General features: G+C 40.6%; 2 protein-coding genes across 6 annotated transcripts in view; one reads left to right on the top strand and one right to left on the bottom strand.

Moving 5' to 3' along the window:
• The window catches only part of LAMB3 (laminin subunit beta 3), a 164,289-nt gene that overhangs the window by 70,763 nt on the left and 68,070 nt on the right, over positions 1 to 25,456 (bottom strand). The window contains exon 1 of one of the 2 annotated variants that reach the window (XM_042976611.1): positions 6,861 to 6,878. The exons of the other annotated variant lie outside the window; for it this stretch is intronic. The gene's annotated coding sequence lies outside the window, so the exon portion shown is untranslated. Of the gene's footprint in view, positions 1 to 6,860; positions 6,879 to 25,456 lie in introns of those variants that run through there. 2 annotated transcript variants of the gene reach the window in all.
• The window catches only part of HSD11B1 (hydroxysteroid 11-beta dehydrogenase 1), a 45,270-nt gene continuing 31,371 nt past the window's right edge, over positions 11,558 to 25,456 (top strand). For 2 of the 4 annotated variants that reach the window (XM_007096141.3, XM_042976621.1), the window contains exon 1: positions 11,558 to 11,666. The gene's annotated coding sequence lies outside the window, so the exon portion shown is untranslated. Of the gene's footprint in view, positions 11,732 to 11,834; positions 11,986 to 25,456 lie in introns of those variants that run through there. The other 2 variants (XM_042976622.1, XM_042976623.1) reach the window with 2 other exon arrangements.

Raw genomic sequence — 25,456 nt, 5'->3', positions numbered from 1 at the left:
GAACAAAACTTCTAAACTGGAGTATGATCCTCCAACATTAATTGGTGTGAATCAGGCTGGAATTATTGTGGAATAATACGGAGCCCCAACCCCATGGAGATCTTGTTGCAGGTTCCTGTCTTTCCCTCTACCGTCTATGCTCTGCTCCTGCTGATGTGATCACCATAGTCGTTTATGTCCTTAGAGGACTTCCTAAGGAGTTTAAAATTGAGAAATGTGTAGACACACAGGTCTCACAGAGTACACTGGATGCTAGAGTCTCTCCTGGTAGAGAAGGAAAATCGGCCCAAACCCAGGTCTTGTTTCAGTACTTTCCTTTGAGGCAAAGCCAGGAATGTGAGAGTGAGCTTTTGCTAAGGGTGGGACGGGGTTCTGCCTAGCGTGCCTCTGGCATGTGGGGAGCTAACAACAGTAATGGATAAGTCTCCAGGGCAACCAGGACCACTTTCAATCCTTCCCACCATGGGCTTCCCTTGGGGAACTCTGGACTCTCCGCCTGCCTGCGGCAAGGACTGGCCCACTCTGGCTTCCCTTCGGGGCTCCTCTCCCAGCGCCTCCTGGCTGCAAGCTCCGTCCTAGCCTATGAGCCTTCTTCCTTGGCCTGGGTTTCACCTTCTTGTATCAGGTGGCAGACCAGCTGGTTCCAGTCCCGAATCAGGTCTTCTGACTCCTCCCAGAAACCAACCAACTTCAGAGCAGGAAATCCTGCCCCTCCCCAAAGAGTGGGAAACCGCAGAGAAAGAGAGAGATGAAACAGAAGGGAAAGCAGAGGAGGAGGGAAAGGGAGAAAAGAAGCAAAAGGAAAAAGGAGATCAATAAAAAGAAGTCAAACTTGGTTGAAACCTCAAGGTAAGACTTTTTAAAATCACATTATATATGATGGCATCACTATTTGTGTCAGGGCCTAGTCCGTAGTAGGTCTTCGAAAATACGCTATTAAAGTAATGCATCTATTGGAATAAACTGGAGGGCTGGGCTGAAGAGAGATTTCAATGTCAAATGCTGGTCAAAAAAAAAATGCCCGATGAGATTTGAAATGTGTAGGAGGGAAGATATGATAAGACGCAGATGGAACCAGGCGTCTGTTACTGGCACTGAGAGCATTCTGATCATTTTGGGACAGAAAGTTAAGTTGGAACAAAAAGTTGCAAAAATTGTTTTAAAAACTCTGCCTGTTCTTTTGAAATCATACAAAGACTGCAGGTCCTAAGCATTTTTTTTAAAATCGGCTTTAAACCGATGACAGAGCACAAACACCAGGCTGTATCTTGGGAGTTGCTGAGAATGCTGATATCTGCATTCTGCATCCGATCATCAGCTCCTTCGATATTATTAATATTGAAACCGGGAGCCTTGAGGAAGGCTCATTTTATCTCAAGAAGTCTTGTTCAATGCACCAAGGGAGGCCTAAAGTTGTCAATCAAAAATCTCCACGTGCTGTTCACCTATGCCTTAGCACCCGTCCAGCCTGAATGCTCAGGGTACTGACCCTGTGAGCCTTAAAAGGGCCTGTTGGGGACAATTCAAAGGCACTTCTTTCAGGTCGGTTGGAGAAACCGACAGGAACAGGAAATGCCATTCCCCACCCCCACCGTTTACCCAAACCGTCACTTGCCATCAATAGACAGTACCATCCAGAAGGTTGTAGTTGACCGATCCAGTCACTTGGAGGGATTAAGAGATCTGGACTCATGCTTTGGAAAGCACCTCTAGGCAATGGTGATGTATTTTCACAACAGTTGGCTTTTAAGAGTCCCTGTCCCCCAACCTCTCCAACAGTGCGTAACAGTTCAGAAGGACGCACATGGAAGTTGGGGCGGGGGCGGGGGGGCGGTTTTGTTTTGTTTTGTTTTTGGTGCCAGCATCATTCTTTGGGGTTTGTGTGAGTAAATCAGTCAGAAGATGAAAGGAGAGTGGGAGAGGTAAGGAGAGATGATTCTAAAGAATCTTACTTCTGTTTGCTTGCCGAGATTGGACAGGAATTGCTTTTCCCTTTTCATGATATATGAAAATATTACATGATATGAAAATAAGTGATATGAAAGTAAAATCCAAAAATCCTCCCTCCCTCCTAGTATCAGTACAGCTAAAACCTCCCTGCATCCAATTTCTAAGCTGGAATAAATCTTAAAGGTAATCTAATTTAATTCCTCTTGTTTGCCAGGTGAGGGAATCGAAGCCAAGACAGGGAAAGGGCCTTGCCCAAGGTCACATATATGTTCATGGTGGAGATGAGACTGGAACTCATTTCTTCTGGTCCTACCCAAGGGCCCTGTAAAATAACCACCCAGACTTTACAGGAAGGTGCCCCCAGACACCCAAGAATTCATAAACACTGCATCTGCTGATTAAAAAAATATTCAGTTAAAAGATGCTCATGTAATCCTTGCCTGGCAGAAATGGAAAGAAGGAAAAGATTTTCCTAATAGTTAAGCTTTTCCAGAATCTGTTTTATAACTGTTAGGGGACTAGAGAGAGTAGAAAGATTTAAGGCAGGTTTGTCAGAAGACAACTAGAATATTTTAAATTCCTACCACTGACCCAGCATTTTGCATACTTCATATCTTTATATAATCTCATAGTAGTCTCATTTTACAAATGACATTTTAAAAACTTGCTCAAATTCACAGAGGGAATAGGATATTATTATTATTTCTGCATCTCTCATTGGTAGACCCAGGATCATGCTCCAGACTAACATAGATATTTATAGTTCAATGACCATTATACTCTCACTCAAGCCACTCCCCAACGGAGACCCTTGCTCTGGCCATTTCAATCTACTTGAGGTTCCTCTGACATATCATGCTATTTCTAGACTCCTTGTCTGAACACATGCAGTTCTCTTTATTTGGAATGCCCTTCCTCCATCTTCTTCATCTCTGTCACTTGTATTTGTCCTTCAACACTTAGCTCCAGGGCCACCTCCTCCTGGAAGACTTTCCCACTGTCCTAGACTGATCTGGACACCCTACCGCTATATTCCCATATATACCCTTTGCACACCCTTATTATAGCATATTATTATGCTATTATGAACTTTGATTTACTTGCTTACCTTCCTTATACTTAACTATAATTTCCTCAAAGGAAGATACCAAATATTGCTCAGCTTTTATATTCCTGGCACCTAAGCACAGTCTGGGCATATATTAGTGCTCAATAAACGTTTGGGGGGTGGGGGATGGATGAATGAACAAATGAAATATTTCCCCTCATTTTCTTCCATTAAAATTATTTCATAAAAGTCTCATTTACATGTTCTTGACTCTTGAGTAACTCGGGGAGAAATAGAAGATGTCACTGCTATAAGCTTCCCATCACGTCAAGCCTGACAGACTACTCAAAGGAGCTGTCTAGGGTTAAATGTGGCAGTTGAACAAACATTAGTTTCTGCTTCCTGACAAAATGCACTGATCACAGTAGAAGAATTTGCATCCTATAAACCACAAGGACAAAGAGAACTGGAATAGAAACAGCAGATGAGAGATGTCAACACCCTTTGGAAGATGCAAAGTGGATGGATGAGTGATAAGTGACTTAGCAAAGCAGTGATTGCTGAAGCCCAAGTACCCATGATGGGAAGCCCACAAGACGCCACAGAGTACAGGAGAGTCTCGGGGATCAGGGCATTGGGAACCTTAGAACACAGCCAGAGAAATGAGGGGAAGGATAAGAGACACTCCAGATTCCCTCTCTTGCCCTCCAATGAAAAAAGAAAGCTTATTTTCTGGAGAAACTGGCCAAGAGGCACCAGTCACAGGGACCCCAGGCAGAGCAAAGGGTGGGGTTAGGCACGGAGCTAGAAACAGAAGGATTACAGAAAGATTCAATACTGAAAGATGAGATTCCCCAGCCCCTTATCCTGGCCCAGCTCCCAGAACACGAACTGCGCAGTTTACCCCCGTCTCCATTCACCCTACTCCAGCCCGCACTAGCCAGAAGAATTCACGATTGCTCCTTGTAGAAAGTGCCCAACCAAAGAAGAGAAGACTACAGACACTGACAATGGGGTCTGCCAATGAAACTGCCAAGCACTCTCTGGATTATCTTGTAGTAGAATCCAGCAATTGGCAAGCCCTGCCCTTGCACGCAAAACTTCCAACAGCCAAGGAATGGACTCCAAGGATTACCAAGCATGGAATGAAAGCCTCTGGCATTGAAGATGGAGACTCCAACATCCAGAGAGCAAAAGAAATTGTTAACAACAGCCATGGCAACATTAAAATCTCCCCAGAGATAAGGGAAGACAGTGCATCCATGAATAAAGATCAGGAAGCCACTGTTTTTTAAAAATACTAGAGAACAAGAAAGAGCTTTTTAAAATAAAAATGCAACTAGAAACTGAAAAATTAAAACAAAGCACTGGAAGATAAAATTGACAGAATATCCCAGAAAATAGGATAAAAAGGGAAAGAGATGGAAAACAAGACAAAAACAGTAAGAAACCTACAGGATCAGTCAAGGAGCTCTGACACCTTCTAATTAGAATTCCAAAAAGAGAGCAGGAGAAAATGGAGGGGAATACATTAATCAAAAAGATAACTTCCCCCAGGGGCATGTGGGTGGCTCAGTCAGTTAAGCATCCAACTCTTGATATTGGCTCAGGTCTCGATTCATTGGATCAAGCCCTATGTGGGGATCTATACTGGCAGCTCAGAGCCTGCCTGGGATTCTCTCTGTTTCCCTCTCTCTCTCTCTGCCCCTCCCTCATGTACTCTCTCTCAAAATAAATAAATAAAAATTTCTTTAAAGATTAATTAGTTAAAAATTTTTTTTCTTTTTTTTTTTCTTTTTTTTTTCTATTTTTTTTTATTTTTTATTTTTTAATATATGAAATTTACTGTCAAATTGGTTTCCATACAACACCCAGTGCTTATCCCAAAAGGTGCCCTCCTCAATACCCATCACCCACCCTGCCCTCCCTCCCACCCTGCCCTCCCTCCCACCCCCCATCAACCCTCAGTTTGTTCTCAGTTTTTAACAGTCTCTAATGCTTTGGCTCTCTCCCACTCTAACCTCTTTTTCTTTTTTTTTTTTTTTTTTTCCTTCCCCTCCCCCATGGGTTTCTGTTATGTTTCTCAGGATCCACATAAGAGTGAAACCATATGGTATCTGTCTTTCTCTGTATGGCTTATTTCACTTAGCATCACACTCTCCAGTTCCATCCATGTTGCTACAAAAGGCCATATTTCATTTTTTCTCATTGCCACGTAGTATTCCATTGTGTATATAAACCACAATTTCTTTATCCATTCATCAGTTGATGGACATTTAGGCTCTTTCCATAATTTGGCTATTGTTGAGAGTGCCGCTATAAACATTGGGGTACAGGTGCCCCTATGCATCAGTACTCCTGTATCCCTTGGATAAATTCCTAGCAGTGCTATTGCTGGGTCATAGGGTAGGTCTATTTTTAATTTTCTGAGGAACCTCCACACTGCTTTCCAGAGCGGCTGCACCAATTTGCATTCCCACCAACAGTGCAAGAGGGTTCCTGTTTCTCCACATCCTCTCCAGCATAGTTAAAAATTTTTTAAAGAAGATAATTTCTCCAAAATTTCCTGTGATGAAAGATTTTAATTTCCACATTGAAAGGATCCACTGGGTACTCAAAACAACAAATGAAAAAAAAAAACCCCACTTCTCCCCAAAGTGTATTTTTAGAAATGTTAGAACCCCAGGAATAAAGGGATCCCAAAAATTCTAGAGAGAAGAAAAATAGTTCACAAACCAAGGATTAGGAATCCAGAGAGTAACTGCACTTCTCAGTATCAATACTGGAAGCTAGAAATCGAAAGGCAATATAGCAGTGTCTTCCCATTCCAAGAGAAAACAACCTTCAATCTAGAAATCCTTACCCAGACAAACTATGAATCAAGGGGAATGTAAAGACAAGCAGACAGAGCTGCCTCACTGGGGTTTATGTGGCCAAGGTCTGATGGATGAATGCCACAAAAAGATGTTTAATGTGAAACATCACTCCTGCATCCAAGGTCTGAAAAACATTTCCCTACCATGCATAAGGAAGTGAGCCAAGAGAGAAAAAAGCCTGAGTTTCCAGGTGGATGGCAAAGGAAATGTCCCAGAGAACAGTCTATCAAGCTCCTAGTCCAGACTGGCACAGAATGAGTCGTGGCTCCAGGAGGGTTGTCTCCAAAGAAAAAAATTGGATAAATTATCCAATGAATTTGACCAACTTCTTTGAGTTTTATAGCTCTTGTCGGAGGATTTGGAGACCATGGACAACGAAGTAAGCAAACAAAAATGAGGTGATTATTAACTCCCAGAAGGGAAGGGGAGATCAGAAGAGATGACATTACAGTGCATTGTATTGCTGTGCTATAAACAGTTGGTCATAACAATATAAACACTGACTATTGGTTTACTTAAAATTTGTGACATAATGGTACTAGGAATCTAGAAGGAAGGAAATGTCTGTCTGCATATGTTGTGAGAAAAAGCAAAGTCCTAAGAATCCTTAGTAGGAAATCAAATAAATAATTTCTAATATTGCAAAATCAAGAAATAACAATGAAAGCATATTGTTTAAAAATATGGAGTTGATTCCCAGAGGGGAAAAAAAATAAGATTTAAACCAGTAATTGCCTTAGAATGAGACTAGGGCATGGGGAAGAAAGGAACAAGGATTTCTGTTATTCATTATAACCCATTTGGTACCATGTGACTTTTTACCCCCCCCCATGTATTATATTAATAAATACAAAAATTATTCAAAACGAAAATGGCTCAGTAATAACATTGGTCTCCCCTGGATTACATTCGATCTAGCAGTCAACATGTTGATGCCTGGAGCCATTAAATTAAATCTCTGAACGAGCTATAGTTAAAGTATTTACCTAATTACCAGAGCAGCTCACCAGTCTGTCCACATTTACTTCAGAATCGCCTGGGGAGCTTTGTAAAAATACAGATTCCTAGGTCGCGCCCTTGATGCTTCTGATTGAAGCGTCCTTGAGGAGGCCTGGAAATCTGCCCTTAGTTTCCCCAGATGATCCAGTTGCACGGCAGGGTTCAGGAACCACTGGACTAGAGCCTAAATTGTGAGTGCGTGTAGGGAGGGGTGAGGGGGCGGGGGTTATACGGTGTTTTTTGTGTGTGTCTGTGTGACTGTTTCTGTGTATATGCAAGTGTGTTATGAGTGTCTCTTCCTCCCTCCCTCCTTCCCGCTTTCATCCCCTTTTATCTGAACTTAATGCATAAATACCTCCAGACTGCTAAAAACATTGCCAGAAACGAGTTCCCCATCCCATTTTAAACACTGCTGTCGGATCCTCCTCTCCCAACCCTGGGGCTCCCTCTGCTGGCAGAAGCCTGTTAAAACTCCTAGCATCCTAAACCGAGAAACTCCTTCCATTCCTGTGAGGTCATTTTCCCTGGGTGGTTTCCAAGCCTCATACTTCAGGAACCTTCCTGTCGGACAGAAAATGGAAAATTCACCCAACCTGGGAAAGACTTTCTTGCCTTACTTGTGTGGATATTTAAAGATCAGGAGGGAGCAGGAGAGGCAGAAATGACAGTGAGAGGTACATTTGTGGTCAAGCCTGAGGAAAAGGAGACCTTGAGGAGTTTTTCTCCCCACCTTCTTCCTCCTCCTCCCCCAAGAGATATGGAAGGCCACATCCATCTGCCTCCCAAAAATCGAAGGGAAGGAACATCTTAGACTGAAGAGCCCACTGAATTTGGAAGCAGAAGACACAGGTTCACTATCCACCCTCACTGTGCTTCCTCGAGTCCCCTTTTTCAGAGCTGTGTAAATCATACCTGTCTGTGGACTCCTGTATCTTTCCCATAAGGTGAACATATGCTCAACCTAACACAGTGTCTGGCACAGGGAACGTGCTCGAAAACATTTGAATGAAAGCTTAACTCATTGCCATCCTAACAACCAGAATCTTCCTTCAGATCTGCATACTTCTCAAGCTCCTCAAAAGTACCCCCAGGCTCACACTAAACAGGGTGTTTCTTCATGTTCCTTACTCTCCAACCCATAGCATCCTGGCTTTAGCTCCTCAGAACCCTCTGACACCGTCTCCAGGGATTCTCATATGCAAGACTCAAGGTATTTTGCCACTTAGCGTCTTCCTTGACTTCCCAGAGCTTCAAGGCTGTGACCTCTCCCATCTCATTGAGACCCTCTGCCCCTGTTCTCTCAGGTCCTCCTGCTCCCTATTTCTTCTTGCCCTCCTTCACTGGCTCTCCTCTTCTGCCTAACCCATAAACATTAGTGTACTGTCCCCCCTTTTATTCTTCATCCTCTCCCTCATGGTCTCATTTATTCCTACGGTTTCCATTTTAACTTACAAGATTTAATTCTCCCAAATCTACATCTCTGGCCTAGACCTTTCTCTTGAGCACCAAATACCTACCAGCCATCTTTATCTGGATGTATAGAAGTCACTTTCCTTTAAACATTAAAAAATGCTGGGGCGCCTGGGTGGCTCAGTCAGTTGAGCGTCCAGCTTCCACTCAGGTCATGATCTCGCGGTCTGTGAGTTCGAGCCCCGCGTCGGGCTCTGTGCCCCTCCCCCACTCATGCTCTGTCTCTCTCTGTCTCAGAAATAAATAAACATTAAAAAAATTTAAAAAAAAAACATTAAAAAATGCTGAGTACATACTGTGTGCCAAACAGCATGCTCAATACTAGAGCTATAATGGCAAGACAGACCAGGCCTCTGTTGTCCCAGAGCTAGGTTTTGGGAAAAACAGGCAAATGAGCACCTGTGAATACCGTGATGGGAGCCATGATAAGAGAAATGCCCAGTGTTTGGGGAGCCCCTTACCTGGTCTAAGGGAGGGCAGGGAGGTCACTGATTTTGAAGGGTGGAAACTTAAGGAAAAGAATTGGGGGGTGGTGATAAGGGGCCCCTGGGAAAGGATTTCAAAACTTATGAAGAACTTACAAAGATAAAATAGTGAGTTTGGACTTTATCCTAAGAACAACAGGGAGTCACTGAAGAAGAACTGGGTGGAGTAGAGCCCACAGGGCACATCCACAGTGTTGGCAGTGGTCAAGTGTTAGCAATGGTTATGTTGATGGTAGGCCCATAAGGCTTTCACTCTATTATTAAGCTTCATAAGTTATTTATGGTTTCTTTGTTTTTTGTGCACATCAAATGTTTCACAGCCTTTCTTTTTAAATAAATAGATTAGAGGTGAGATAGACAGAATGAGGAGATTCCTAAAGCAGAAAATAACAGTGGCCTGAGTTAGGATGCTCATAGTAAAGGTGAAAATTGGAAGATAGGTCTAGAGACACTTAGGAAGTAGAGTTGAGTAGACTTGATGAGAAATGGAATTTAGGGATATGGACAAGGAGGAGTAAAGAAGGAGTTCCAAGGTTCTGGAGTATTCATTGGATGAATGGTGTAGCCATTCATTGAAATAGAGATCCCTAGGATATGATAAATAAAAAATAGCTAAGTCATAATAGTTTAGCAGTTTCTTAAAGTTAAACATAAATTTTCCATACAACCCAGCAATGCACTCCTTCCAGGGTATATACCCAAGAGAAATACAAACGTGTCTAGACAAAGATTTCCCCACCAATGTTTACAGAAGCACTTATTCATAATAGCCAAAAAGTGGAAAATTCCAGACATCTGTATTGGTGAATAGATAAACAAAACGTGGCATACCCATATAATGAAATATGATTTGGCAATGAAAAGGAACAAAGTATTGATACATGCCACAATATGGGTGAAGCTCAAAAACATTATGCTAAAGTCAAAGAAGTCAGACATTGTGTCTGTCATATAGCATGTGATTCCACTAATATGAAAGACAGAAGATTGCTGGCTGCATGGAGCTGGGGATAGGAACAGAGAGTAACTGCAAATGGGTAAGAGGAATCTTTTTGGGATGATGGAAATGTCCTAAAATTTCTGTTAAGGTGATGGTTTCCCAACTTGGCAAATTTATTAAAAATTGTTGAATTGTACACTTACCACAGGATGATTTTCTGGCATATAAATTATACTTAAAAAAGATGTTTAAAAAAAAATCAGGTCAGTTTTAGCATGTTGAGTTTGAGGTGTTTAGGAGGCATTATAAAGGCAAGGTTGAGTTAACAGTTGGTTATACCACCTGAAGCTTAGGAGGCAGTGCTGCACAGGAGATAGAGAATTTTAAGATTCATGAACATAGAACCCCAACTGGAGGTTCTATGGCTCCCAATTGGAGCCATAGAGGTGAGGGAAATCTCCTAGGGAAGAGAGAGAAGGAAAGAGTGAAAACAGAATCAAGGCCAACTTGAAAATTCAAGGAATCCAAAAGGGAAGGGAAGCCTACAGAGAACACTGAGAAGAAGCAGTGAGAGAAGTAGGAAGGAAGCCCAGAAAATATAAATAGACAGAATCCAAGGGAAAAAGATGCTTTGGGGCAGTGAAGAAAGGCTACTGAGAACTCAGGTAAGTATAAACAGAACCAACCAGTAGAAGTCATGGTAGAAAAATCTAGCAGGGCTGGGGAGCCCAAGAACATTGCCAGCCATAGCTCCAGGAGGCCAAAAGCCTCCAGAGGATCAGGCATAGCATGCAGAAGGAGTGACGTGTTGATGGAGGGAGTGAGACCAGATTGATGAGCCTGAGGAGTGTAGGGGACCCAGAATTTTTGACATAAAGCAATGAGGGAATACAAAAGGCCAGTAAATAGAGCTCTGGAAGAAGGACAAAGAGACCCCAGGGTGCAGAGTTTCCAAGTCTGGAAGTGGCCACAACTACAGATTCCAGCAGTAGATATTCAAGGCTCTCAAAGATGTGATTCCTGCTTACTTCTCCAGGCAGATCTCTAACCACAAAACCCCACACCTCTTAAATTCAGTGATCTTGCCATATGGGATCCTTTGCGGTTTCCCAAACATGCCATTCTCTTTCACATCTCCTTCTGTTTTCTCACACAGCTTCCTCTGCATAGAATGTTCTACAAACCAGCCCTCCCCTCTCCCACACACACTCCAGGAACCCAACTCAGTGTCCATGCTTACCCTTCCTCATTTGCCTGCAGCATTCCTCCTCTTGTTTCAATATGAATCAAGGTTAACCTTGCCTCTGAAGCCTTGCCTACTTGCCCATCGCCCACATGGAACAGCATATTTCCTTCTTTATGCCCTTGGGACTCCAAGGGCAGGCCACCCCAAGATGGGCTACTTTGGCTTGAACATTATTTTGAGTTACAAGCAATCAAAACCCAGCAGATGCAGGAAAAGTTCTTTATCTTCCCCTTCACTGCCTGCTTGTACCAGAAAGAGAGCTATAAATGAGATTCCTTTTTACGTAAGAAATTTATCTGCATAACAGGGCAACCTTTGTTTTCTAAACATCTCCTTTTACCTTCCTGGTCTTTCTCCCTTTGGTACCCTTAGGCCCCTACAACTCTCCTTAGCTCATTGAAGCCTGATTATCTTTGGAATTCCATGTCTGTGTGGATTCATTGTATGCCTGAAACTAAATTTGATTTTCTGTTACTCTGTATCCTGTCAGTTTGATTCTTAGTCCAGTAGAAGGACCTTGAAGGGCAGAGAAAATTCTCCCTTCCCAACAGCTGCCATAGTCAGCAGGATACTTTCATTCTCTGGACACTACTCACCCCAGACACTCCTGCTGCTCAGAGATCCTGGGACATCTGACATACAGCTGGGAGAGGTAAGATTTCTTACCATGTCAGTTCCCCAGAATCTCTATCTGCAGAGTCTGATGGAGTGAGAGTGGTGAGTCCATTTCTTCTCTTTCTAAATTTAGGTTAGCAGAAGAAAATATCTGTGGAACAAGTTCCTTGGGTCTAGCAACTCTGGTTAAATTTGGTAGACTACTCTTTAGTTACTTATCTGTTTCCTTCCAGAGATGGTCTTTGTTCTTCTTTGTCTGTATCCTTTCTGTCCTTTGTCATAAGAAGGAGTTACCATAGGGCAGAACACAGGCATAGACCGTACAAGTCTGCTGTTGGAGCCAGCCTCATAGACTGGTGAGTTCACAGTTCACACCAGACCAACATCTATTTAGACAAATTTTACCATAGGTTAATATGCACATAACTTAATGGCAATTGCTATGGGACATCTTAGAAGCCAAAGCCACAAAATTGGTGGGCACAGGCTGAACATTTAAAAGTTGTTAGAGTGCTTGCCACCTCAAGAAGATTCCCAGACTGATCATAGAATGAGTGAGATTGACATGGTCACTCAGCAACTTCCTTGCAATGAGGTACACTATAAAACAGCACATAGTCCCCAACCCTGTGGCACATCTCTCCTAGGTATTATTAGTATGGCTCCAGACTCAAGGCTTTAGCTAAAGCTGTTAAGGTACATATGAGATTTTTCCTTTTGTCTTGTTCTGTGTCTTAAGAGCTGGGCTTTGTGACCAGTGAGAATATTCCCTTTGGTCTCTGTCATCCAGAGGGTGCACTGACCAGGGTGTACCTTGATGGCCAGTCGAAATGACTGGGAATCTAACTCTGACACTCTCTCTCTCCCCACCTTTCACCCCAGGCCTTGTCAGTGGTGTTAGTCATGAGAGGCTTTAGCCCATAGGAACCTCTGTCCTCTCAACCATCATTGCTTATTAATGCTGGAAAGTCTCATTCCAGTAGCACCTCCCTGGTGTCACAGATTAGTGGTCTGTGATTTTGTGGGAGACCAGAGACACCATTTTCAGCACACCGTCCTTACTGCCTGTGCAATGAAGACCTTTGCTTTCTTAGACTAATCTTGGAAGTAAACTTTTGTATCATGGGGACTGCATCATCTATGCCCTCTTTGAATGCCTTTGTGTCTTTAGTTAAGTCATTAAAAGGCTTATTGGTTTGAGTTGCTATTAATAAATAGATTCTACTCCTCAATGGCTGGACGATGGATCCTTTAAATTGGCTATATTTATTTTTTTAAGTTTATTTATTTATTTTGAAAGAGAGAGAGAGAAAGAGAGGGGGTGGAGGAGGGGCAGAGAGAGAGGGAGGGAGAATCCCAAGCAGGCTCTGTGCTGTCAACAAAGAGCCCAATGCAGGGCTCAAACTCACAAACCATGAGATCATGACCTGAGCTGAAATCAAGAGTCGAGCACTTACCCAACTGAGCCACCCAGGTGCCCCTAAATTGGCTATATTTAAAAGAAAAATATTCTTTATAGAGAGTTCTCAATTGACTTATTAGTATAATAACTAGCCTAAGGACTCGTTTGACAAGATTAAAGCACAGAAATTAGACAAATTTAATTAGAAATTAAAACAAAAATAAATGTCCACATCCAATGTACAGTTTCCTAAAATCTCCCTGTTTTAATTTCTCTTTCCTTACAAGATGTAGAGAGAGCACACCAGCCTATTCTCTAGGTTCAAAGAATACAGGTTGCTCATGTAAATGCTGAATGCCAGGAAATGAATGTAACAAAAGCACCCAAGACTGGCAGTGAGGTTGGCTTTGATCCTACCTCCCAGGGATCTGTAATCAGGATCTGCCAGCTGTAGGCATTCCTGTGCAATGTCCTTTACAGGTGTACCCTAGGTCCCCCACTGCAGAAGAATTCTTTCCCCTAGACAGCAACAGATCTCTTAAATTATAAAGCCCTTTTTTTCCCCAGAATATTTTACTAACTTTAGAGAGGAATTGGTTCATGAGTATTCACAACCTCCCTTTCAACAGAGGAAACAGGACCCCAAATTTCTCCTGAGCCCTCCTACACATGATCTCAAAAGACTAATATGAGGGACTAATAGAAGCCAAAATACTTTATACAAGGGCACAAATCTTTTGATTCTCAGTTTTAGTTAAAAATCCCCCTAATAGAACGAAGCAAATTTAGTTAAAAAGGCAGGCTAGTCCCTTGATATTCAGGCTGTAATCCAGTTCTTTGGGGGATTAGAAACAAGGACCTTTGTTTTACAAATCTCTACAAAACCAGAAATGCAACTCTAGAAACAAGTCAAGCCCTCCCATCTTTACTAATCCCCAAGCCTTGCCTATTCCTCTCAAAATATTTGTAGATATTATAAACAGAATATTGTAACAAAATTCTCCTGTACTCAAAAAAAAAAAAAGTAAATTTTTGATAACAACTACCCTGAAATGTGAGGAGAAAAAACACTTTTGCATTCTTTCTCTGTCCCTAAAAATTATAAATATTACCATGTCTTCAAACAGTAAATACAGTCCATCATCACCTGAGACTGAAGGGAAATAAAGGGAGTGGGGGAGGCCTTTTTGAAATAAAAACCGCTAAAATGGCTCTTGTGCCAAGACTCCAAGCACCTCTGATAATAGGCACTTATGCTCTGATCTCCACCTTGGAGAAAACTTGGATACTTACTCTATGCCTTTGTGATGCAAATTTTCTAACCACCACCACCCCCTTCCACACACCCCCTTCCCTAGGACAGAAGAGCCATTCTTTGAAATATAAACTTTAGAGAATTTTTTATAAGGAAAAAAAAGAAAGGAAGGAAGGAAGGAAGGAAGGAAGGAAGGAAGGAAGGAAGGAGAAAGAAAGAAAGAAAGAAAGAAAGAAAGAAAGAAAGAAAGAAAGAAAGAAAGAAAGAGAAAGAAAGAAAGAAAGAAAGAAAAAGAAAGGAAGGGGGAGTTATTTTAAAAATTGGGTCTTGGGGTGCCTGGGTGGCTCAGTCAGTTAAACATCCGACTCTTGATTTTGGCTCAGGTCATGATCACACAGTTTATGAGATGGAGCCCCACACTGGGCTCCAGGCTGACAGCTTGGAGCCTGCTTGGGATTCTCTCCTCTCCCCCCACCCCCCTCACCCCACCCTCATCCCTCCCATGCCTGCTCTCTCTCAAAATAAATAAATAAACTTTTTTAAACAAAATGGGTCTTTATGTCCTCTCCACAAATATTAGCAAAAAGAAAGCTGTAAGATTTTGTTTGTATCTGAGTGTCTGTCCATATATGTTGCAAATATGAGATATTTTCTCTACCTCTAGGTGGTATTGCTAAAATTAATTTGCAAAAGACCTCTTTTAGTTGGCTTGAAGGCCAGCATTTGCAAAAACTGGACAATCTAAAACTCATAAAGAGAAACTAACCCAAATGTTTTTCAAGTTCATATGATCTGGGAAAATATTCAGTATTAAAAAGCTATTTAAAGTTGTTGGTTTAATTAAAATAGACATGTCTTTAAAGTTATCAGCATTAAGTGTAAAACCTTTGTTCCATCTATATTTACTGAAAGTCAAATAAGTTCATGTTATATCTCTGTTGCAAAATTTGTCAAAAGAAAAAAATCTTCAAATAATCATTGACTTTGTCTAATACCTCATAATGTTTTGCAAGTAATCTAAACATAATTGTTAAGAACAAGTAAATTGAATAGATGTAAATAAGATAAGAAGGTCTGTAGGTAAACTTTTAAGTAGCTTCCTAAATCTTTTGTAACATGGAACTTTATAAAGTTTTGCTAAGTTAAATGATAAGTTGTAAAATTATTAAATATCTACATCATTTCCAAATAAGACAAAATAATAAAACATTAAGTACTGAACATAGGCTTATCTACTTCTGTCATATTATAGAGAAACTAAAGATAAATTCAGGTCTGTTAATAAACATGGTTTGTGCATTATTGAAAGATTGTACTATGAAAAACCACACATTTCTAGGAATTACAAAATGTATTCATAAATTTGCCAATCTAAAGAATATTGGCATAACAGATAGTTCACAAATTGCTTACTACTTAGTTTTCCTTAGAAGTCAAGATTTCTAAGAGAAAATTTTTAATAAATATAATTAAGACTACTGAAAATAATAAAGGAAACAACTTTGTATGCAAGGAAAGTAGAATGTGTGTTTGAGGATAAAAGGAAAAAAAAGAAGCATGAGGAAGGGGAATACATTTTTGTTGAGGGAAAAGAAAATAATTTTGTCCTAAAGTGAAACTGGTTATTTAAAGAGAGAAAACTTAGGACAAAATCTGAATGTAAAATGTTGCAGGGGTGCCTGGGTGGCTCAGTTGGTTAAGTGTCTGACTCCAGCTCAGGTCATGATCTCACAGGTCACGAGTTCAAGCCCCACATTAGGCTCTGTGCTGATAGCTCAAAGCCTGGAACCTGCTTAGGGTTCTGTGTCTCCCTCTCTCTCTGCCCCTCCCCTGCTCCTGCTGTCTTTCTCTTTCTCAAAATAAATAAACATTAAAAAAATTTTTTTTAAATGTTGCAGAAGGTTTATGAAAAAGGAATCTGGAAAGGAATTTCGTGTGTGGTTAGTACTGGCTAAGATTAGAATCAATTTAAGTAAGTAAATGAGTCTTAATATTAAAAATACACTGAAGCACAATTACAGTTTTGTCTTTCTCTTTGGTAAAAGGACAAAGTTTTCTTGAACTATTGGTCTGCTCTTAATAAGAAGTTGTAAACAAAAGTTTTTCTTTGCCTTTAAAGTCATCTGCCTGGAAAACAAGCACTCTGTTTTGCCAAATAATTTCCTACATTAATCAAGTCTGATTACTTAAGAAAACTGAGTCTTAATATTAAAAAAGCTAAATTTTGCTCACAACTATTTAACTTTCTGTATTTGCCTTTGAAATCTTCTATTGTTGATTTGGTTAATTAGATAATTAAATATTGTTTCATAATAATTTATGATCCTATCTAATCAAATGTTCAAATCTTTTCATACTTTTTGACATACGTCCCAAAATGAAATTCTGAAAGAAATCTTTGGACCACAATCTAACTGAGGTGTTCCAGAGCCCTCCTGGAACATTTCAAAGATTTTGTGAGAAATTAAATTAAGTAGGCTTATTTGGCATGTCAAATTACATGGGAAGCATTATCAAATAAGTGATACTAAGCCCTCTTGGGTTATATTTTTGTAGATATTTTGAGTATATTTTGCAGATATTTTGTTAAACTAAGTGTTCTAAAAAGTTGTATGAAACCCCTAGAAATCTGGCGTGTTATTATCTTGGAGTGCTGTGTTTCACAGAAATAACCAAATTTCTCTGTCAATTGCATTGTAATTAAGTCTAATCAGATCTTTAATCATGATCATTTTTAAGTCTTGTCATTTACAGTTACTGTTCTACTCCCATGCTGTTGCAAATGTGTTTCATCTTAAGTGAGACTCATAGAAAAAACTCTGAGTACAAGTTTCTGATAATTTTAAGATCATAAAATTGAACGAGGTAAGAATTTCCAGAACTAGTAGAAAAACTGGATTAAAACAGAGCAAGAATTAATAACTTGAGACTGAATAAAGAAGATCATTGTAATTTTTACAATTTTTGTTTAAAATATCACTGACATTTTTCAATGTTTTGCTTTTCTAGATAGTAGGAAACCTTTTCTCTTAAGCTAACTAAGTTAATTTAAACGTAACCTATAGCAATGTGATAATTATACCTTTGGAAGCAGAAATGAACCATTTATCTTTTCCTCCCTACCGGCTCCCTCCAGAATTTAAAACCTCTCAGTGAGTATTCTTATATTTTCATGGCAATATATTTATTTGCATAAGCTCAATAAGAAACTGTTCTCCTTATAATAAGATACAACTGGAAACATTGGTTATATTACCAAGGCTTTGACTGGAATGTCATATTTCAGAGAGACCCACATAGACTCAGATATGACCAGACAGCTTTAAGGAGCTAAGGTTGACATGAGGGAGCCAATAAAGCCCCTTGGAAATATCAGCCTGAGTTTCCAGCAGCTTACAAGGTGAATAAACTCACTTCCTCAGGAGGAACCTCAGGATATTTTGGGTACCTCAAGAAGAGAGGAATTAACGCAAATCCACAGGTATTGCCGGCAAAGTCTGATGGCAAGTATTTGACTTGGCTTCTGGTCTCAAAAGACTATTAAAAATTCAGTCTAGATACTTGTTATGAAAACTTACAGCAGAGCAGATTTTTATTTATTTTTTTAAAGTTTTATTTATTTAAATAATCTCTGCAGTCCTTGTGGTGCTTAAATCCACAACTCCAAGATCAAGGGTCACATACTCTTCCAACTGAGCCAGCCAGGTGCCCCAAAGCAGGCTTGTGTGGTCAACTGCTATTCTTGCTGAGCTTATGTAAATAATCAGGCCAAGTGGGGTTGTTTTTGTTTGCTTGTTTGTTTTTGAAACTAGACTTATTTTGAGAATTACTAATTTGGCTATCTTTGATAGAAATGGGGGTGATTATAGAGAGAAAATAGGTTTCAATAACAGACCTGAGTAAATATTAGATTCTAGTCCTGTTCACTATAAACTAGACTAGATCCTGATTTCTTCCAGCATCCTCCAATGCCTGGCTACAACTCTCCAAACTAGTGCTTTCAATTTTTCTCCCACTTCCTGAGTTAGAGTCACTTGAGATCTAAAATGCCCTTTTTTGGGGCGCCTGGGTGGCTCAGTCAGTTGGGTGTCCGACTTTCAGCTCAGGTCCTGATCTCACAGTTTGTGAGTTTGAGCCCTACATGGGGCTCTGTAATTGACAGCTCAGAGCCTGGAGCCTGTTTCAGATTCTGTGTCTCCCTCTCTCTCTGCCCCTCCCCCAATTGCACTCTGTCTCTCTCTGTCTCTCAAAAATGAATAAACATTAAAAAAATTAAAAAATAAAAACACTAAAATAAAAAAACAAATTCCCTTTTTCCTGAAGCCCTAAGTATGAATAACTTGATGTAAACTTGAGGGAAATCACCACAACAGCTCATGTATAGGCAATCTTCATGTTCTGTGGGCAAAAATATCACCAAAGACACTCAAACTACAAACCAGGAAAATCTGTCACTGGATGCTCTCACACTATCTAAAGAGGCTTCAAGCTTGACATTTAGAAATCTACTCTCTACCCTCAAAACTCAGAAACTGGTTTATAACTTGATCCAAACATTAGCCATTGTTTTTCTTTTGTTTCCATAGAAATGCCTCTTATTTAATGCTTAATTGCTTGAACCATAGACCTAACTTTGAGGACACACCTGAATTACCACCTCCTGAAATGAGTTTAACTAAACTGACTTATTGCCAGGACTGGTTCAATGAGCCAGGAGAATCTACCAGCTCAACTTTTAATGTGTGAAATGTCAGGGAAGTTTCAGAGGAGGGAACTACAGGGGCCAAGGGCAGACTGCCCCAAGATGGGCCACTTGGGCATGAACATTATTTTGAGTTCAAAGCAGTCAAAACCCTGAAAATCCAGGAAAAGCTCTTTGTCTCCCCCTCAACTGTTTGCTTGTACCAGGAAGAGAGCTATAAATTAGATTCCTCTTTACCTAAGAAACTTATCTGCATAACAGGGCAATCTTTGTTTTCCAAACATCTCCTTTCACCCTCCTTCTAATTCTTTTCCTCCCCTTTGTATCCTCAGACCCCCACCCCTCCCCTTAGCTCATATAAAGCCTCATGTTGCCTGTCTTTGGAATTCCATGTCTGTGTGGACTCCCCATACATACAAAACCAAACTTGATTTTCTCCCATTAATGTATCTCATGTTAACTTCATGATTAGTACAGCTAGAAGGACCTTGAAGAGCAGAAGAAATTCTTCCCACCCTCCACAGCCCCCACCATAGACTTCTATCATATCACTGGTAACTCTTTATTTCATTTACTTCCATGTATGTCTTCTTTTGAGGCTTAGAAAGCATTTTATTTGCTTTTCATTCATAGGACCTGACCCATAGTAAGTACTAAATAAATGTTAGTAGATTAAATCTCCCCTCAGGCACCATGTGGCATGTATGTCCCTTTTCCTCCTTGCTACTAAGAGCCCTTTTGGGGCTGTTTGTGGTCAGACTGCTGGGTTTCATTGTATGAGGGTGGATGAGGTAGTCTGCCCTCTGCTATCAGTAGCCATGATCAAGAATGTTTTGTCCACACCTAAGGCCCAGTTTCCCAGTCCCAGGATGCCCAGTTGAACCTGAATTTCAGATAAACAATGAATACAGTTTTAGTATAAGTATATCCCTTTCAATTGTAAGAAAGCAAATTTTACCACCCCAAGATATGCCTTTTGGGCACATTGATTATTCTAAGTTGGTTATTTTTAATAAATCTGCAGACACAAGAGAAGCTCTGAAAACCAAGTAGAAGTTACCTTTTTGCAAGAGACATTTATATGTATAAGGGAAATCTCCATTTATAAGGGTATCTGCCTTAATACTAGGAAGGAGGGGTGAGTCTAATTCTCTAGAAACTGTTATCAATGGAGAAAGCTTAGATATAAACCTACAGAACAACCTTACCCTTGAATATGGTACTTTTCCCAGGAACTTCCCATAGCTGACCCTCCCACCCCATCTTTTGTCTTTAGCTGGAGATGGTATTTTGGGTGCAGCTTCACCTTTTCAGGGAGTTAGTTTTCCTGGGTTTTTTCCATGTATATAGGAGGTATATATGTTATTAAACTTTTCTTTGACTTTCTCCTTTTAACCTGTCTTAGGTCAATTTCATTCTTAGACCAGCTAGAAGAACTTTAAAGGGTATAGGAAAATTTTTCCCTCCTAACACAATAGTTGAGATTATACATAGCCCAAAAATGTATTTGTTGCTTACATATATCCATGGTTCTTATATATTTGTTAATTATATATATTCCAAAAAATGTATTCTGCAGTTCAAATTTAATTTGGTGTCATGTATTTCTATTTGCTAATTTGGCAAACCTACTTTCCACCAAAGGGAAGTGGCTTCTGTCTAATGCTGAAGGCACTGGCACCCTAAAGAAACTCACCCAGTTGAAGCTGCTATACCATCTTGATGTGTTCCTCAAAGCTGGATTGAATGACCAAGAAAAAAACTGCTAGATGGGCCAAAACTGTGTGAGCTATGTGGTGACTTTGCTGGAGTCAGCCATTTCAGCTGTGTGGGCCTCTTCCACTGCTCCTCGTGCTACCAGTGTTTTACCAAAGTTTCCAGGGAGTAACTTTTTCAGTTACTGTAGATAGGCCCTATCTCTCCTCCATGCTCAGATGCAAATCCACGGGAGCTAGGCCAGAGACAAACCTGAAAAACTGCAACTGCAGCGTGTTTAGAATTGTATCTGCCCCACTCCCACTGAGGGGCAGGGATCAGACCATGCTCTGGGTCTCATCAGGTACCTGTTCTTTCCCAAGAGGCTCTTGGCTTTCCCACACAAATGGATTCCAGGTAGTCTGCCCCAAGAGTTCCCCTGCCACAGATATGACAGGTTAGGACAGGAAACACACACAGGGCACTTTATCCCATCTCTAGTTCATTTGCCCCTATCTTGAGATTCCATTAGTTAGAAAATGAGAAAATCTGTCCATTAGGAGTGGGGCCATGCAGAAGGTTGACAAAGAACTCCTCCCCCACACCTCATTAGATACGCAGGAGAAGGAAAAGAAAGGAGGGAGTGGGGAGGAACCCATGTTATTAGATAGAATGATATAAAATGATGGTTGTTTCCATAGCTAGGAACAGATTTTGGCAGCCATGGCATAGACTTAGGAGTTCCTAAAAAATCAGAACTGAGAAACTGGAATGAGGCAGGTGGCAAGGGTAGAGAAAGGGAGAATTTTATTCATTCTAATATTATGCTAAGGTCCTTTCCTGTCTCAGTGTATTGACAGTATTTTCTCAGGAAAGGGAGAATCTCCAAAATGAGAGGGTTCAACCACCTTTTACTCTAAGATCTTCCCACTCTACCTCTGGTAGGATTAGTTTTCAAAAAGAAGAGGCCACTTAACAAAGCTACTAAACAGTCCTGAAAAGCCCCACAGCTGCTGCTGCCTCAGAAATGACAGGTGCACCTTTCATGATCCACATTTTATGCCAAATGCATGAAAATTCCTCTTTGGCTGCCCCTCCCCACAGTCTTGCCATCCCCTTCTTAGTCCTACTGGATCTGGCCCATCCCTCATGGTCCCTTTCCCATTCAATGCCGTGATCTTCTCACCTTGTTATTTCTTGAGCCATTGATTCAGGTGAGAATGATCAAATCAGAATTCCTGGCTGGGCTGGGACATGCACCTCCAGCTGAGTAGACCCACTCTGAGTTTTTGAAAATTTCCAGCTTGTGTTTACCTATTTCATTGAAAGCCTGCTCTAAAGTGTACATAGTCGATGCATTACAAAGGAGGGCCAGCATGAAGGACTGGAGTGGATAGCTAGCTTTGTTCCCATGGCGGGGAAAGGAACTTTACTTGACTGATGAAAATTTGACTCAAAACGAATGCTAGGTGAAACAGTCATATTTCCTTTTGTCTTTTTTTTTTTTTTAACTTTGTTGAGAACCACTAGAAGAGGAGTAGGGAATGGGGCTGATAGGTTCTAACTACAATGCTGAATCCCAGTGATTTCTCTAGATTAAATCAGGCTGCAGAAAGATAGCAATTTTCTCATTGTTGCAGCACCTCGGAAACACTAAAACAGCAAAGTTCATTGAATGCCTATTTTGGAGCCAGGCTAGGGGGAGATGGAGAGAGACAAAGATAAAAAGACACACTCCACATCCTCCAGGAGCTTACAAGCTAATGAGAGAACCAGGCATGAAAATATGGACATACCGTGGATCAATGTTTATTACATAACGTGGTCAAAGTGTGGCACCAATGCATCCCTAAGACCCTCTTGAAAGGAGGTTTGAAAGGTCCACTATTTTCATAATCATACTAAGACATTATTTTCCTTCTTTCTTTGTCAGTCTTTCACAAGTTTTCTAGAGGCTACAGGATGTGTGATAATACAAAGCAATGTATGCTTATGTATTCTTGAGTTTCAAAAAAATTCTCAGTCTTGGGGTGTCTGGCTGGCTCAGTGGGTAGAGCATGCAACACTTGATCTCAGGGTGTGAGTTCGAGCCCCATGTTAGGCATAGAGCTTACTTAAAAAAAATTCTTGGGGCATGTGGGTGCCTCAGTCAGTTAAGTGTCCGAATTCAGCTCAGGTCATGGTCTCACTGTTCAGGAGTTCAAGCCCCTCATCGAGCTCTGTGCTGACAGCTCAGACACTGGAGCCTGCTTCACATTCTGTTTCCAACTCTCTGCCCCTCCCTGCTCATGCTCTCTCTCTCTCTCCTCAAATATAAAATAGAACATTAAAAATTTTTCTTTAAAATTCTCAGTCTCAATTTCTTTTAAAGAATCCTCCATTCTTATTTTGTTTTAATTTTGTAAGTAGTCTCTCAATCCAACATGGGGCTTGAACTCACGATCTCAAGATCAAGAGTTGCATGCTCTTATTGACTGAGCCAGCCAAGCACCCTCTCAATCTAAATTTCTAATACAACAATATCAGCAGTAAAACTCACACGTAGGCATACCTGATTTTATCGCATTTTGCTTTTTGTGCTTTGCAGATATTGGGCTTTTTATTCATTGAAGTTTTGTGGCAACCCGGCATCGAGTCAGTCTACCACAATATTGTTCACTTTGTGTCTCTGTGCTACACTTTGGTAATTCTCACAATATTTCAAACTTTTTCATTATTGTTATATTTGTTATGGTGATCTGTGGTCAGTGATCTTTGATGTTAGTATTGTAATTGTTTTGGGGGCTCCATAAATTGTGCCGTTAGACAGCAAACTTAATCAACAAATAGTGTTCTGACTGCTCACCAACTGGCTGTTCCTTCATTTCCCTCCCTCCTGTCAGGCCTCCCTATTCCCTCAGACACAACAATACTGAAATGAGGCCAACTAGTCACCCTACAATGGCCTCTAAGTGTTCAAGGGAAAGGAAGAGGCGCGCATCTCTCACACTAAATCAAAAGCTACAGATTATTCACCTTAGTGAAGAAGGCATGTCAAAAGCCAAGATAGGTTGAAAGTTAGTGCTCTTGTGCCAGTTATAAATACAAGCCCAGTTGTAAATACAAGGGAAAGGTTCTTGAAGAAAATTTAAAATGCTGCTCCAGTGAACACACAAATGATAAGAAACCAAAACAGCCTTATTACTGATATGAAAAAAGTTTAAGTGGTCTGGATAGAAGATCAGACAGCCATAACCTTCCTTTAAGCCAAAGCCTGTTCAGGAACAAGGCCCTAACTCTCTTCAATTCTATGAAGGCTGAGAGGTGAGGAAGCTGCAGAAGGAGTAGAGGTTGGTTCATAAAGTTTAAGGAAAGAGGCCGTCTCCATAACATAAACTAACTGCAAGGCGAAGCAGCCAGTGCTGATGTAGAAGCTGCAACAAGTGATCCAGAAGATCTAGCTAAGGTAATTAATTAGGGTGGCTACATTAAACAACAGATTTTCTATGTGGACAAAACAGCCTCCTATTGGAAGAAGATGCCATCTAGGACTTTCACCGCTACAGAGGAAAAGTCAATGCTGGGATTCAAAGTTTCAAGGGACAAGCTGACTCTCTTGCTAAGGGCTAATGCAGCTAGTGACTTTAAGTTGAAGCCAATGCTCATTTACCATTCCAAAAATCCTAGGGTCCTTAAAAATTATGCTAAATCGACTCTGCCTGTGCTCTACTAATGGAACAAAAAAGACTGAATGACAGCACATCCATTTACAGAATATCTTAAGCCCGCTGTTGAAACTTACTGTTCATAGAGAAAAAAAAATTCTTTTCAAAATATTACTGCTCATTGACAATGCATCTGGTCACCCAAGGACTTCTGTGGAGATGTACAATGAGATTAATGTTGTTTTCATTCCTGCTAACACATCCATTCTGCAGCCCATGGATCAAGGAGTAATTTTGACTCTATTACTTAAGAAATACATATCAGGGACATCTGGGTGTCTCAGTCAAACATCCGACTCTTGATTTCAGTTCAGGTTATGATCTCAAAGGTTGTGAGTTTGAGCGTAGCGTAAGGCTCTGTGCTGACAGTGCGGAGCCTGCTAAGAATTCTCTGTCTCCCTCTCTCTGCCCCTCCCCTACGCTCATACACGCATGCTCGCTCACTCTCTCTCAAAACAAATAAATACACTTAAAAAAAAAGCCTTAAAGAAATATATTTCATAAGGCTATAGCTGCCATAGACAATGATTCCTCTGATGAATCTGGGCAAAGTAAAATGAAAACCTAGAATCAAAACATTCTAGATGCCACTAGGAACATTCATGATTTATGGGGAAAGGTTCAAATATTAACATTAACAAGAGTTTGGAAGTTGATTGGATCACATTGAGGGGTTCAAAGACTTCAGTGGAGGAAGTCACTGCGGATGTGGTGGAAACAGCAAGAGAACTACAATTAGCGGTGGAGCCTGAAGATGTGAGTGAATTGCTACAATCTCATGAGAATACTTAATGAATGAGGAGTTGCTTGTTATAGATGAGCAAACAAAGTGGTTTCTTCAAAAATATACTTTTGCTGAAGATGCTATGAAGATTGTTGAAATGACAGCAAAAAATTTAGAATATTGCATAAACATAGTAAAGTAGTGGCAGGGTTTGAGAGAACTGACTCCGATTTTGAAAGAAGTTCTACTGGGGGTAAAATGCCATCAAGTGGTGTGATATGCTACAGAGAAATCATTCATGAGAAAAAGGAGTCAACCAATGTGACAAACTTTCTTGTTGTCCTA

This window comes from Panthera tigris, chromosome F3 (assembly GCF_018350195.1).
Source record: "Panthera tigris isolate Pti1 chromosome F3, P.tigris_Pti1_mat1.1, whole genome shotgun sequence".
Lineage (NCBI taxonomy): Eukaryota > Metazoa > Chordata > Mammalia > Carnivora > Felidae > Panthera > Panthera tigris.
The sequence above is the reverse complement of the archived record's forward strand: the minus strand, read 5'-3'. Positions and strand labels throughout refer to the sequence as shown.